The sequence below is a fragment of the Panthera leo genome, chromosome A2 (assembly GCF_018350215.1).
Source record: "Panthera leo isolate Ple1 chromosome A2, P.leo_Ple1_pat1.1, whole genome shotgun sequence".
Taxonomy (NCBI): domain Eukaryota; kingdom Metazoa; phylum Chordata; class Mammalia; order Carnivora; family Felidae; genus Panthera; species Panthera leo.
The window spans coordinates 68,746,827-68,759,159 of NC_056680.1; positions in this window are offsets into that span (position 1 = coordinate 68,746,827).

Below are 12,333 nucleotides of genomic sequence, written 5' to 3' on the forward strand. Positions count from 1 at the left end.
TACTTCAGAGTCTGTGTCCCCCTCTCTCTCCGCCCCACCCCTGCTTGTGCTCTGTCTCTCTCTGTCTTTCAAAAATGAATGAACATAAAAAAAAAATTTTTTTTAAGATTTTATTTTATTTTTTCTGTTTTTTATTATTCAAGTTAGTTAACCTGCAGTGTAGTCTTGGCTTTAGGAGTAGAATCCAGTGATTCATCTCTTACATATGACACCCAGTGCTCATTCTGAAAAGTGCCCTCCTATTTAACCCTCCCCCCTCCACCCACCTTCCCTCCCTTCTAGAAACCCTGTTTGGTCTCTACATTTAAGAGTCTCTTATGATTTGCCTCCCTCTTTGTTTTTATCTTATTTTTCCTTCCCTTCCCCTATGTTCATCTGTTTTGTTTGTCAAATTCCACACCGGAGTGAAATCTTATGATGTCTTTCTCTGACTGACTTATTTTGCTTTTCGTAACGCCCTCTAGTTTCATCCATGTTGTTGCAAATGGCAAGATTTCAGTCTTTCTCATCGCTGAGTAGTATTCCATTGTATATATGTACCACATCTTCTTTATCCATTTGTCAGCTGATGGACATTTGGGCTCTTTCCATAATTTGGCTATTGGTGATAGCGCTGCTATAAACATTGGGGTGCACGTTTTAAAGATTTTATTTTGAAGTAATTTCTACACCCACATCGGGCATGTGAACTGACAATTCCGAGATCAAGAGTGACATGCTCCACCTACTGGGTCACCCAGGCACCCTCAAAATGTCCCCTATCTTAGTTGTGGTGGTGATTTCACAGGTGCACTCACTGAATTTTATACCTTTAGCAAATACAGTTCCTTATAAGTAAACTATACCTTGGTCAAGTTGATAATAATTTTTTTTAATAGGCAAAAGATTTAAAACAGATACTTCACAAATGGCCAATAAGTACATGAAAGATCTCAATACCATGAGACAATAGAGAAATGCAAATTTACACCATATAAAGCCATTTAATGCCTGCATTTTACTGCATGTAAATTATACCTTAATTTTTAAAGTGCAGCTCTTAAAAAGAGAATTAAAATAAATTTTCTTTTCAAATCAGAAACAAAACACTCAGAGATTTCACTTGCAAATGTGTGAAATCAGTACTCCAGGTTATTCCTTCAGCATTCTTTGGAAATACTCTAAATGTTCTTCAATAAGGAACAGGAAAATAATTTATAGTACATACAGCAAAGGAAGTACTCTACTATGGCAAAAAAAGAACGAGGAACTGTATTCCACTGATGTATCTGCAGGTTCTGATGGAGCTGATTAACTTTTCCCCTTTGAAACCTGTTCTCCACTTGCTTCCAAAAGAGTAGATCAGGCCACTCCTCTCCCTGGTTTTTCCTCCTTAGGTCCAGGGTCTCTTTCACATTAGAGGCCCCGGGGCTCAGGATTCAGTCACCTGTCCTTGTCACGAATATTCTCTTCTAATCCCTTTATGACCTCATTCAATCTCAAGACTTTGAGTAGTATCTGTATATTGATGGTCCCAATTTTTGTCTCTTGCCTGGACCTCTCTCCTAAAGCCCAAACTCGTAGCTCCAAATCCTTACCCGATATCTCCATTTGAAAATCTAAAAGGATCTCACACATAGCAAGTTCAAAACCAAATTCTTAGATTTCTCCCTTCCAAACCCCTCCCCCCACTCTGTTTTCCATCTCAGTGAAGACCACCATCCTCCACTTGCTGACCAGGAACTTCAGGTCATGCTTGGCTCCTGTCTTCCCCTCCTGCCCCAGATTCAACTCATCAATAATTTGTATCAGCTCTTGTATCTACATACAACCAGAATCTAACCACATCTCATCACCTCCACAGCACCAAGCCAGGCCCACATCTTACCTGGATTATTACAAAAGCTTCTTCCCTGCCTTCATTCTATTCTGGACTCAGCCACAAAAGAGATCCAGTCAAGACCTAAGTCAATCATGTATCTCACTTCTCTGTTCAAAGGCTTCCAATTTTTTTCCCTTTCTATTTTTTAGGAAAAGCTGAAAATGTTACTATGCCCTACCAAGGCCCTGTGGTCCCCCTGCCCCTCTGACCTTAGCCCCTGTCTCTCCCACTCCCTACCCCGAACTCCATTCCAGCCACTTGGGCCCTCTTGCTGTCCCCTGTATAAACAAAGCCTCCTCCTCCCAGACCCCTGCTGGACTCACTGACTCTCCTCCATGAATTCACATGCTCCCCTTCTCACTGAGGCCCTCCACCCCATCTCACTTAAATTCATTGATCTTTATGCTGCTTCCTTACTTTGTTGTTCTGCACAGCCCTTATCCTATAATATTATGTGTACTGGCAGTCTTTTGCCGGTTAGAATATGTGCTGGGCACTGTTCTCACAATTTGGCAATGCAAGAGTAAGCAGTGCTCAGGACACAGAAGTCTCTCAACCAAGTGCATGTGTGCAAGTGTGATGACTGAGGAGTTTACTACACATTTGACTGGAACTTACAGAAGGCCATCTTCCACTCACTCTTCTCCTTAACCCCAAACAAGATGGGCAGAGGTCTGTTCTCCATAGCTCTGTGTGTCCCACAGCCGGTATAAGAGGTGATAAACCAAGGAGCTGTCTCGGGAGGCGACCAGAAGAACATCCCGCTGCTTCTGGAGAAAAAGAACTGGTGATTTCTGTGTATCAACCGCCTTGGAGAGGGCACAGCATCCTGGAGTTTGTCCTAGATTGTCTGGTCATAGCAGAACCCTAATTCCTTGGCCTTGGAGTCAGGTAACATTCGAGGCAGAATCCTGGAACCAGGGAAGGGGGCCCTGCATTTTCCAGAAGATGGTCTCTTTCTGTCTTCCGTACCCTAGAGGGCAGCCTTAGGTTCAGGGGAGGGTACATCACAGTTGAAGATTGGTCCGTGAAGCTGTCCGATGCCACAGGATTTATCTTAATCTTTATTTAGAACGTGGGGTCATTAGATCTTCCAGGAATAGGTAAAGGTGTCACACTCCAGTAGAAACACAGCCAGCCGACCTACCCAAGGGCTGGCAGTACAGGAACTATAGGGATCAGGTGACAGGGAGACATGAGAGCTTCTCCGCTCCCCAGTTGTCATCTTCTCTCCTCCAGATGTGGCTACTCTTCTTTGAAGTTCTAGCCTGTCACATAAATCAGTTTAGAGGGGCTGTAGAGTTGGGGTGCGCAGGTTACCACCTGGCACTCCCCTGAAGACTTCCTGAGGACTCTCCAAAGGGTCGGGTGTGTTCAGTCACTTTCTGGGAGAGGAGTTAAATAAAATTGGTGGTCAGGGAGGAAACTGGTGTCTCCCACCTAGCGCACTTACTCAGCACAGCTGGGTGAGGGGAGCAGGGCCAGGACTAGGGTGGGGGGAGGGGACACTGGAGGAAAGGCTGGGCCCTATGCCAAGAGCAGGCTGACCAGGAGAACCCTGGCTCAGTCTAGGGTAAACTGAGAGCAAAACAACCCTGTAAGGGAGGAGAGGCATCTCAGGGCTTGTCTGAGGCACTACGCACAGTGGGATACGCCCTCCGTGGTGGAGGGCCAGGACCCCTAGGGTGGGGCTGGGAGCTCAAGCCACTGCTTTTTTCTCTGGTTCCCCAAGGCCCCAGGTGTCGCCTGGTCCCCTCAATGCTGCCAGCTGAAAAAGAAACCGCCCCAGCCAGTTGCCCTGGAGACATCTGGGCCCTCCCTCTTCTGCAGGTGCCGGGCAAGAGGCACTGCAGGAAATCGAACTAACGATTCCAAAAAGAAACTTGAGAAACCTTCCAAATCTCAGAAGAGGAGTTGGGGGTGTGGGGGAGGAACAGATATCCCCATTCCTCATCTTGCTGAAATTAAGCTACGACCCCCATTCTCCCAGGCTGGTCCGGCTTCCAATCTCTCATTTAAAAATGAAAGATTTACAAAGAGACAAAAAGTTCCCCGGGGGGTGGGTGCGGGGGGTGGGGGGGGGCGGCAAAAGTAGCAAAAGGAAGGAATTACAGAGTATCCCAAGGTGTGGCTGGGATGTGGGGCCTGCTGGCCACAGGTCTCGGGTGAAGCTCTACAGGGCCAAAAATCCCACGAAAATCCCGCCCGGGGGCAGGAGGCCCTGGGCTTTCCCGGGGGACTGCCTCTAGTCTTTGTGGAAGCCCTCAGGGCACCGCCAGCCTCCTCCTACGCGCGCTGCACTTGGCCTCAAAATCCCTCCGGCTGGAACACAGCTAACTTCACCTTCACAGCTGCTCTGAGATCCCGATATCGGTCTGGAACCCGAGACTGCTCCCCACCCCCACCCCACAGGAAGGGAAGCGGGATTGAAAGCCACCTTTGAAGCCAGGCAATCGGGGAGCTTTTGTGCTGAGGCTCCAGCCAGGCTCCGAAAGTGCCAGTCGAAGGAGCCTGCGTGGTCCCCGTTAGCGCGTCCATCCGCAGGCGGCTGGAGCACCGACGGGGGGGGGGGGGGGGGGGGGGCCTTTTCGGGACATTCATTGCCCCTTTTTCCCTTGCAGCTGCTGCACCAAATAGCAGTTCTTTTGAAGGCCAGGAACAAGGCTGGTCCTCAAAGTTCATAATTAGAAATCTCAGGGAGAAATCACTGTTGCTAAGTTATGCCATGGGGAAGGGGGTTTCTTTTTTTGTAATCAAAAAAACAGAACAAAACGAAAAACAACACTAATTCTATGTTTAGATTGTTCATATGACCATAAAGACCAACTGACGGATAAATCTAATGGAGTGCACTTCACGGCAGGGGGCTCAGAGCAGAGCCAGTGAACTGTCTTTGTTTACTGCTGTCTGCAAATACAGAAAGCTTAGAAAATCTCCAGGGAAATGAAAGAATGTTATATATGCAAACCATAGTTCCAAGAACACATGTACATGGTAGGTTTTGTCAACTGCCCTGTGCTAGGTGCCTACATTATTTCAAGTCATAACAAACCTGTGGGGCAAATATTTATGACAATTTACAGAGAAAAAAAAAAAAAAACTAAGGCTTTGGAGAGATTGAAAAAAATAAAGCATGCTCAAAGTCACATTTAGTTTATGGCAATTTTTACATCATATGGTTATTCCATGTCCCTCCCAAGTTAAATATATGTTTTATATATATATATTATATATATATAAATATTATATTTATATATTTAATATATATTTATCTATATAAATATTATATATTTATATATTTAATATATATTTATATATATAAATATTATATATATTTATATATTTAATATATATTTATCTATATAAATATTATATATATTTATATATTTAATATATATTTATATATATTATATATATTTATATATTTAATATATATTTATATATATTATATATATTTATATATTTAATATATATTTATATATATTATATATATTTATATATTTAATATATATTTATATATATTATATATATTTATATATTTAAATATATATTTATATATATATTATATATATTTATATATTTAAATATATATTTATTTAATATAAATATTATATATTTAATATATATTTAAATATATAAATATTATATATATTTATATATTTAATATATATTTATATATAAATATTATATATATTTATATATTTAATATATATTATATATATAAATATTATATATATTTATATATTTAATATATATTTATATATATATTTGTGTGTATATAATATATACAGAATATTAATATGTATATATTATAGAGACATATATATGAATGTATAGCAAACAAAAATAATTTAATATAAAGTATACATAAAATCTACAAATATTTAATTAGGGGTTGAATACTTCTTTTATAAATTCTGTTAGTGTATGAGGGAGTAAAAAACAACCTGAAAATTCTGATAGCCTGATAAAGGGATCATTGCCTGGCACGTTTCATGCCCATCATGTAGATGTGACCTATGTGTCCCCCGCAGAAGGATCTACTCTCTGCCATCAATTCCACTCCAGGCCCAGGTTGAGGAGGAAGCCACTCTCTGGAGCATTACCCGCCAACAAGATAGAGGGAGAGGTGTCACACGAACACCTGTGACAGAAGGGGTGCCCGGCTTCTGAGAGCTTCTGCCCAGAAGTGACGTGTTTCCCTACATTACCATATCACGCAGCTGACTTCCGGGGGACCAGAAAGTACCACTCTCCCTTGGGGGTTGGGGTAGCCAGATCCTGAGGGACACACTCTACATTTTTCCCCATTGGCTACCATGGATTGTTCTCAGTCGAGGTTACTTGCCCAAGAAGGAAAGGCAGCGGGCACTTGCCCAATTAGCTCACCAGGTAACAAAACTAAATGGCACATTGTCAGAACAACTCACTAATCTCCAATGACATAGTAATTTCCCTAAATTTCAATGCAATCATTGAGAATTCATTTTTATAATGGAATAGCAAAACATCCCTTTTTTTTTTTTTTTTTTGGTGGTGTTTAGAAATCAGTGAAATTGATGATTAAGGTAGAAAGCTTCTTTTTCTTACATACACACACATCTGGTTCGTCTAGGTGACCATTTACAGGCTGCTTATAATTTCTATGAGAGCAGGAACTGGTACCCGACCTCTGAGTAGGGCACTTCAGACTCACTGAGCAGACAGTAAATGCCATGTATTCCAACTGTGAGTTTTAATAAAATAGCTAACAACCCTGAGAACTCCATTGTGTTTTATTTTACTACTGAAATATTATTAGTCCTTCCCCTCCCTGAAACAATTCATTTGGACAAGGTGCTCACCCTGTCATCTGCAAAATCGCAGGGCCCTCTCTCTGATGTCCCTGCCCAATCTGAGCCTTGACTCAGGCTTTCTTGTGGCTCAGTTCTACAGATTAACAACTGCAATAATTTCTAATTTTCCATTGAATTGCAGGAATAGAAAAGCAATTAACTTGGATTTCTCCAGCTGTGTTGATCATTTTTAATCTACAACATCCTACTCCTTACAGACCCTACAGACCCTGCCATCATCTAGAAATGCCACTTTGAGGGGTACCTGGCTGGCTCAGTGGGCACAGCATGTGACTCGATCTCGGGGTCATGAGTTCAAGCCTCATGCTGGGTGTAGAGATTACTTAAAAAAATAAAATCTTAAAGAAAAATTAAAATTCCACTTTGAATCTAACTTCTGGAGACCCCCTCAAAAGCGATTTTTTTTCCTTCTTTAGTACAGATCAATCCTTCATTCATTTCCTCTATATTCCGTATGAAGAAAAATAAAGTGACACAATTCTCTCACTTTGTGAAGTGCCCTGAATTCCTGTTTAGAAGAAGCTAAGCTTGACAATAGGTCTTTGCCACATGACCTTTCTTACAAGAGAAGAGACACAATTATATTAATTAAAATAAAAATTAAATATAAATAAATGAAAATAATAAATACAAATAAATTAAAATAATAATATTAACTTATAAATAGCTAAAATACCTCAAAATGTCTCCTTAGTTGTTTCCTTATGAAGCACATATTCTATCATGTGTTACAGTTTATTATAGACAGATAAGCTGGGCAAAACTTGCTGATTTGCAATAATATTTAGTCCACACAGCCTTCTAAGCCCTTACCTCCTACCCCCGATTTTCTCCAACATTAGCACATGGTCAGCTCACAGTACATGGTCATTGTACATACAACTATCCATTGAGAAGTTCCTTCTTTCTTTATCCTACGGTAGGACTCTATTTGTCTCCAATAATTTTTAATTGACATATATATTACATACATATATATGCCTATAGAACGTCAACCATGATAATGGTATAAGCATGAGCTGCGATAAACATTTGCGTTTTCTGGAAAAAAAAATAGAAATATGCTAATGTTTGAAATATGCTAATTTAAAGTGAGGTCTATGTTGATATGCTATGTATTATGACTCGGACCGAAATCTATCCACAAATGTATAGGCATACTCATGAGGTGAGCGAGGATGAGCCGGAGAGAGAAGGGAAGATCAGGAAAACCAGAGATGAGAACCATACCTAATGCATCATTGGCATTAGCATCCTTTAACTGGGAAGGACACAGCTGTAAACTTGAATGTCTGCAGTAGCCACGAAGATCCATGGACTGATGAATCCAGCTGCTGTCATTGTGAGCCAGAGACTTGATGTCCTTTCTGAAGGGGGCAGCTATGACCCAGCACATTGCCATCTCGCTTGAAAGAAGACACAGTTGGCCAGCACTTCCCGGTTTTCAGGAGGAACATAAAATCTGGGGCACCTGGGAGGCTCAGTCTATTAAACATCGGACTTTGGCTCAGGTCATGATCTCGAGTCTCCCAAGGTCGAGCCCCACGTCAGGCTCTGTGCCGATGGCTCAGAGCCTGAAGCCACTTCGGATTCTGTGTTTCTCTCTCTCTCTTTGACCCTCCCCCACTCACTCTCTCTCTCTCAAAAATAAAAAACATTAAAAAAAGAAACACAAAATCCATATTTTAAATATGAAATGTCCTGATTTTTAAACGTTCCCGTTAATTCGATTAAAATAACTATTGAATGGGCCACACAAGCCACATCCTGAACTTGGTCTTCAGGCCACCAGCTATAACCCTGAGGCTAATGCTTTCACTTATAACTATCTCTGAGAGAAGCAGTAATACCTTGGACAAAATTATTTAATCTCACTTTGGAACCGTTAACATGGGCAAAACATTGTGCAGTGTCCAGAAGCTTCCTACAAGATCCTTTGCAAAGTAATTAACAAACATCTCAACAATGCTAGAAACTAGCATTCAGAAATGTGATCCTGCTTTTTAAGCATTACGTAACCCTCAACCCTAGAGATAATGAAGAATACTAATGACATATAATGCTAATAAGAATACTAATGACAAATGAATGCCTCAGCAGTTTTGTGCTAGCCATATTATCCCCCAAAAAGCAGCAGCTTCTTCCCTACTCTCTGCCAGAGATGGCTCTCAACTCAGAGTCAAATGCAAATAACTTGACTCAAAGGGAGAGAATAAATGGCTGAGGAAAGGAAGAATGTCTGTAACCAGGAACTACACCCCCACCCCCACCCCCTCAGCAGCAGGCCTACTGAGGTCACTGACCCTCACCTTACAGAAATAGGTACTGTTCACAGTACAAAACTGCAAAGGTATAAAAGGACAGTTGAAAAATAGGCCTCCTTCCAACCCCTGACCCCCAGCTAACTAATATTCCTCCCCAGAGGCAACCCTGTTACTGAATTCTTGCATCTTCTTAAAATAAATCTTCAGAAGAGCTGTTGAATGGATGCACATTGGAAACCTATTTTAGAAATACATGCTCTTTTGGAATTTTAGGATTGGAAGGGACCTGGTTCAGTCCTTAACTCACAGCCTCCCTTAGCACTGCTCATACATACCAAGCTTTCTAAGGATAAGAAACCATTCCATTCAGAGGTGGCTCATTCCACTTTTCAATTGCTCTAGTAGTTTATAAAGACTATGTTTAAAAATTTTGAAATCTGCCAATCAGGTGTTTTTCGTCACCAATTCTTGCTTTGCCTTAAAAGGCCAGAGAAAACAGGTGGTCAAAGACCTTTTGCCTCAGGTTTGCCTGAGAAGGAACTTAAAGTATGTGAGGCCCTCCTTTCTCTATCCTGTCAAATAATTTGTTTCTCTTCCCTTTCCACAGGGTGTGTGGTTGCAGAGGACCCACCACCACGTTCCTTCTAGAAAAGATTAAGCTCTTACTTAAAATACTCAGGAAGCTCTTCTAAGAGGAAGACTGCTCGTAAGAGGAAGAAAAGAGTTTCCGATTTGTAGCTGGCCAAGAGAATGGACAGCCTGTGTCGTGAAAATTGATAGACCATATGAGATTTAATGTGGGAAGTCCTGGGGTCTCAGTACATACTTGCCAAGATGGTACGCACGGATGCTTTATCCAGAAATTTTTTGGTCAAGCAGCAATTTTGGTTGTAACTTCTCTAAAAACTTGCCAAGATATCCTGAAACACAATTTAGGGTCCTGATGTCTCCATTTGAAATGTCGTAATTGAATGATGGAGGACACGGCCTGGATCTGGATTCAAGGCTGGCTTCGTGACTAGCAAATCTTACTTTGGGACTTTTGGGGAAAATTATTTATTTAACTTCTCCAAGCCAGTGTCATCTTGCTGTAAAAGGCAAACACCGTATAACCTAACTAATGGGTAATCAGATGAGCTCATTTCTGATCAGTACTTAGCACGGAGTTGGGGTTGCCTCTGCTATTCGTATAGTGGTGGTGGTGGTGTGGGGCCCCTGACGTGCCCCGGGAGCACTCTCCACAGAGACTGAGTGCCTGGGAACCCTTTACGCAAGGCCCAGTCTGGGCGAAGCTGTATTCTCTTGAGAGGATGTCATTTCTGCCAGCTTGGCCATATGGTTTTTCACTTCACAAATAACACATTATCAGGACACTCCACGTACCTGCCAAAGAGCACAAGATCATCTGGAACGTCACCCCTTCCATCACAAACTCAGGGAGAAACTGAAACTTGAGACAGGTGCCCCAGGAGGATGTGAGGTTTACCCCTTCCTCCCCAGTCCTCTCCATTCCTTGGGATCAACCCAATATCAGATTGTGTGCCTGAAGTGTCCCACTGCCTCCTTGAGTAATTGTTTTCATAAAGCTTTGCTTCCTGAGATGCCATCATATCATATCAAAGGTCATTGGAACAAAATAGCTCTAGAAAGCTTAGTACTATTACAAAAAGGTGGCTACTAAGAATTCTGAAGTCTTTATACATTGTCTTCTTTTGAGGAGTCCCTGGAAGAAATTGCTATGTGGTCTTAAAAATTAGTTGTAGCTTCAATTGATTAGTGTTTTAACCTATGGACAATATGATTTGTGCCACCCATCATATTTCCTTGACAGACGCCTTAGAGTCAAATCCGTGGCCTTGTTAAGTAAACGCACCGAACTTTGCTGTGTGCAAATCTTCTGTAAGACGCCGTTCCAGCTGCATTCCAGGTTCCCCTGTGGTGTTTCCGGTTTGCTCTCCTCCAGTTTGGGATGCTTCTGTAGTTGTGTTTCTTTGCAAAGTGCTTTCAGTCCGTGTTTGGAACACGTGGAGGGAACTAAAACATGGCCTGCAGAATCTTCATAGCCTTCCCCATCCAGGGGCTGAGTGAGTTCAGAAGGCTCAGTGGTTGTCCTGATTTGTTAAAACAAAGGAACAAACGAGAATGACTCTAAATTCAGGTGAAAAATATATATAGGTTCTATGGATAGTGAGGGGCCCTGTGCCCTGGACCCCTCCTCCAGCGACAGGAAGGTTCTGGGCTTTAACTCCACTTACTTTAGGTTAGTAATTCCTACTTACACAGTGGGGAGGCCAGAGCTGAATCAGACCCGAATGTCACTAGTGAATCTTGTGTGGAGAGGAGGGAATCCAGTTGTAGAATGGGGCCTGCAGGTATCTGTCAGGTCTAGGAAGGAGACTGTACTCTGCAAAAGAAATGTCGCTCAAGTTTCTGCTGCCAGAGAACGTCTGATTTCTTCTGGCCAAACCCTTAGTGAATTTCCCTGTCGTTCCTCCTGCTTGAGAGGCCTGGTTATGGCAGAGAGGTTTGTCTCCACTAGCGTTTGTATTGTCTTCTTTAGAAGCTCTGTTGTTTGCGAAGTAATTTACCAAGCACGTTTGCTTTTCAGGTCCCCGTGGCTGGTTGATACAAATGCTGTGGACTCTGTAGGTACTCATGCATTCATTCAACTAATATTTTCCAAGGCACGTCTCTGAGCCAGGAGTTGGGTGCCCTCATTCCAGCCGATTTCTAGGTTGCTCCACGGGATGTGAAAGGTCCTCAGACTTGAGAGCTCCCATCTCAGCAGCCTGGCACTCCCGCCACGCGGGCGCAGCGTGGCCAGGCCAGCCTCTGACCCCCACTAGAGTCCCGGGGTGCTGTGGAGGAGTTGGGGGCCAGAATAAAGGGATGGGTTTCCATTTCTGCCGTTACCCGGTCTTGGGCCTAAGGCTCGGCCAGTTTGCCCCGGAGCTGGTACAAGTTTGCTCCGCAGGTTGGAGGGACGAAAGGCGGAAATGGGAACCCTGGTACAAATTTGGCTCCACGGAGGCTGGGTCACTGAGTAACTGCTTGAGTCCGCGAGCACCGGGTCCTGAGGGACAGCGCAGGGAACGTCCTGAGGGCACCCGCTCGGCTCCCGGACACCGCCTCCTGCCGCCACCCCAGCCCTGCCCCGAGCGCTTGGACCCCACGCGGGCCACCGCTGTCCGCCACCTCTAGTCGCCGCCCGCCCGAGGTCCAAACTGCCGGTTCTTCCTCCCTTCTCCGCGCTTTCTGCTCCTCCTCTGCTCCTCCCGATCCCTCCTCCTCCGCCTGGTCCCTCCTCCTTCCAGCCCAGCCTCCCCGGCCCCCGCCCCCGCGAGCTAGACGT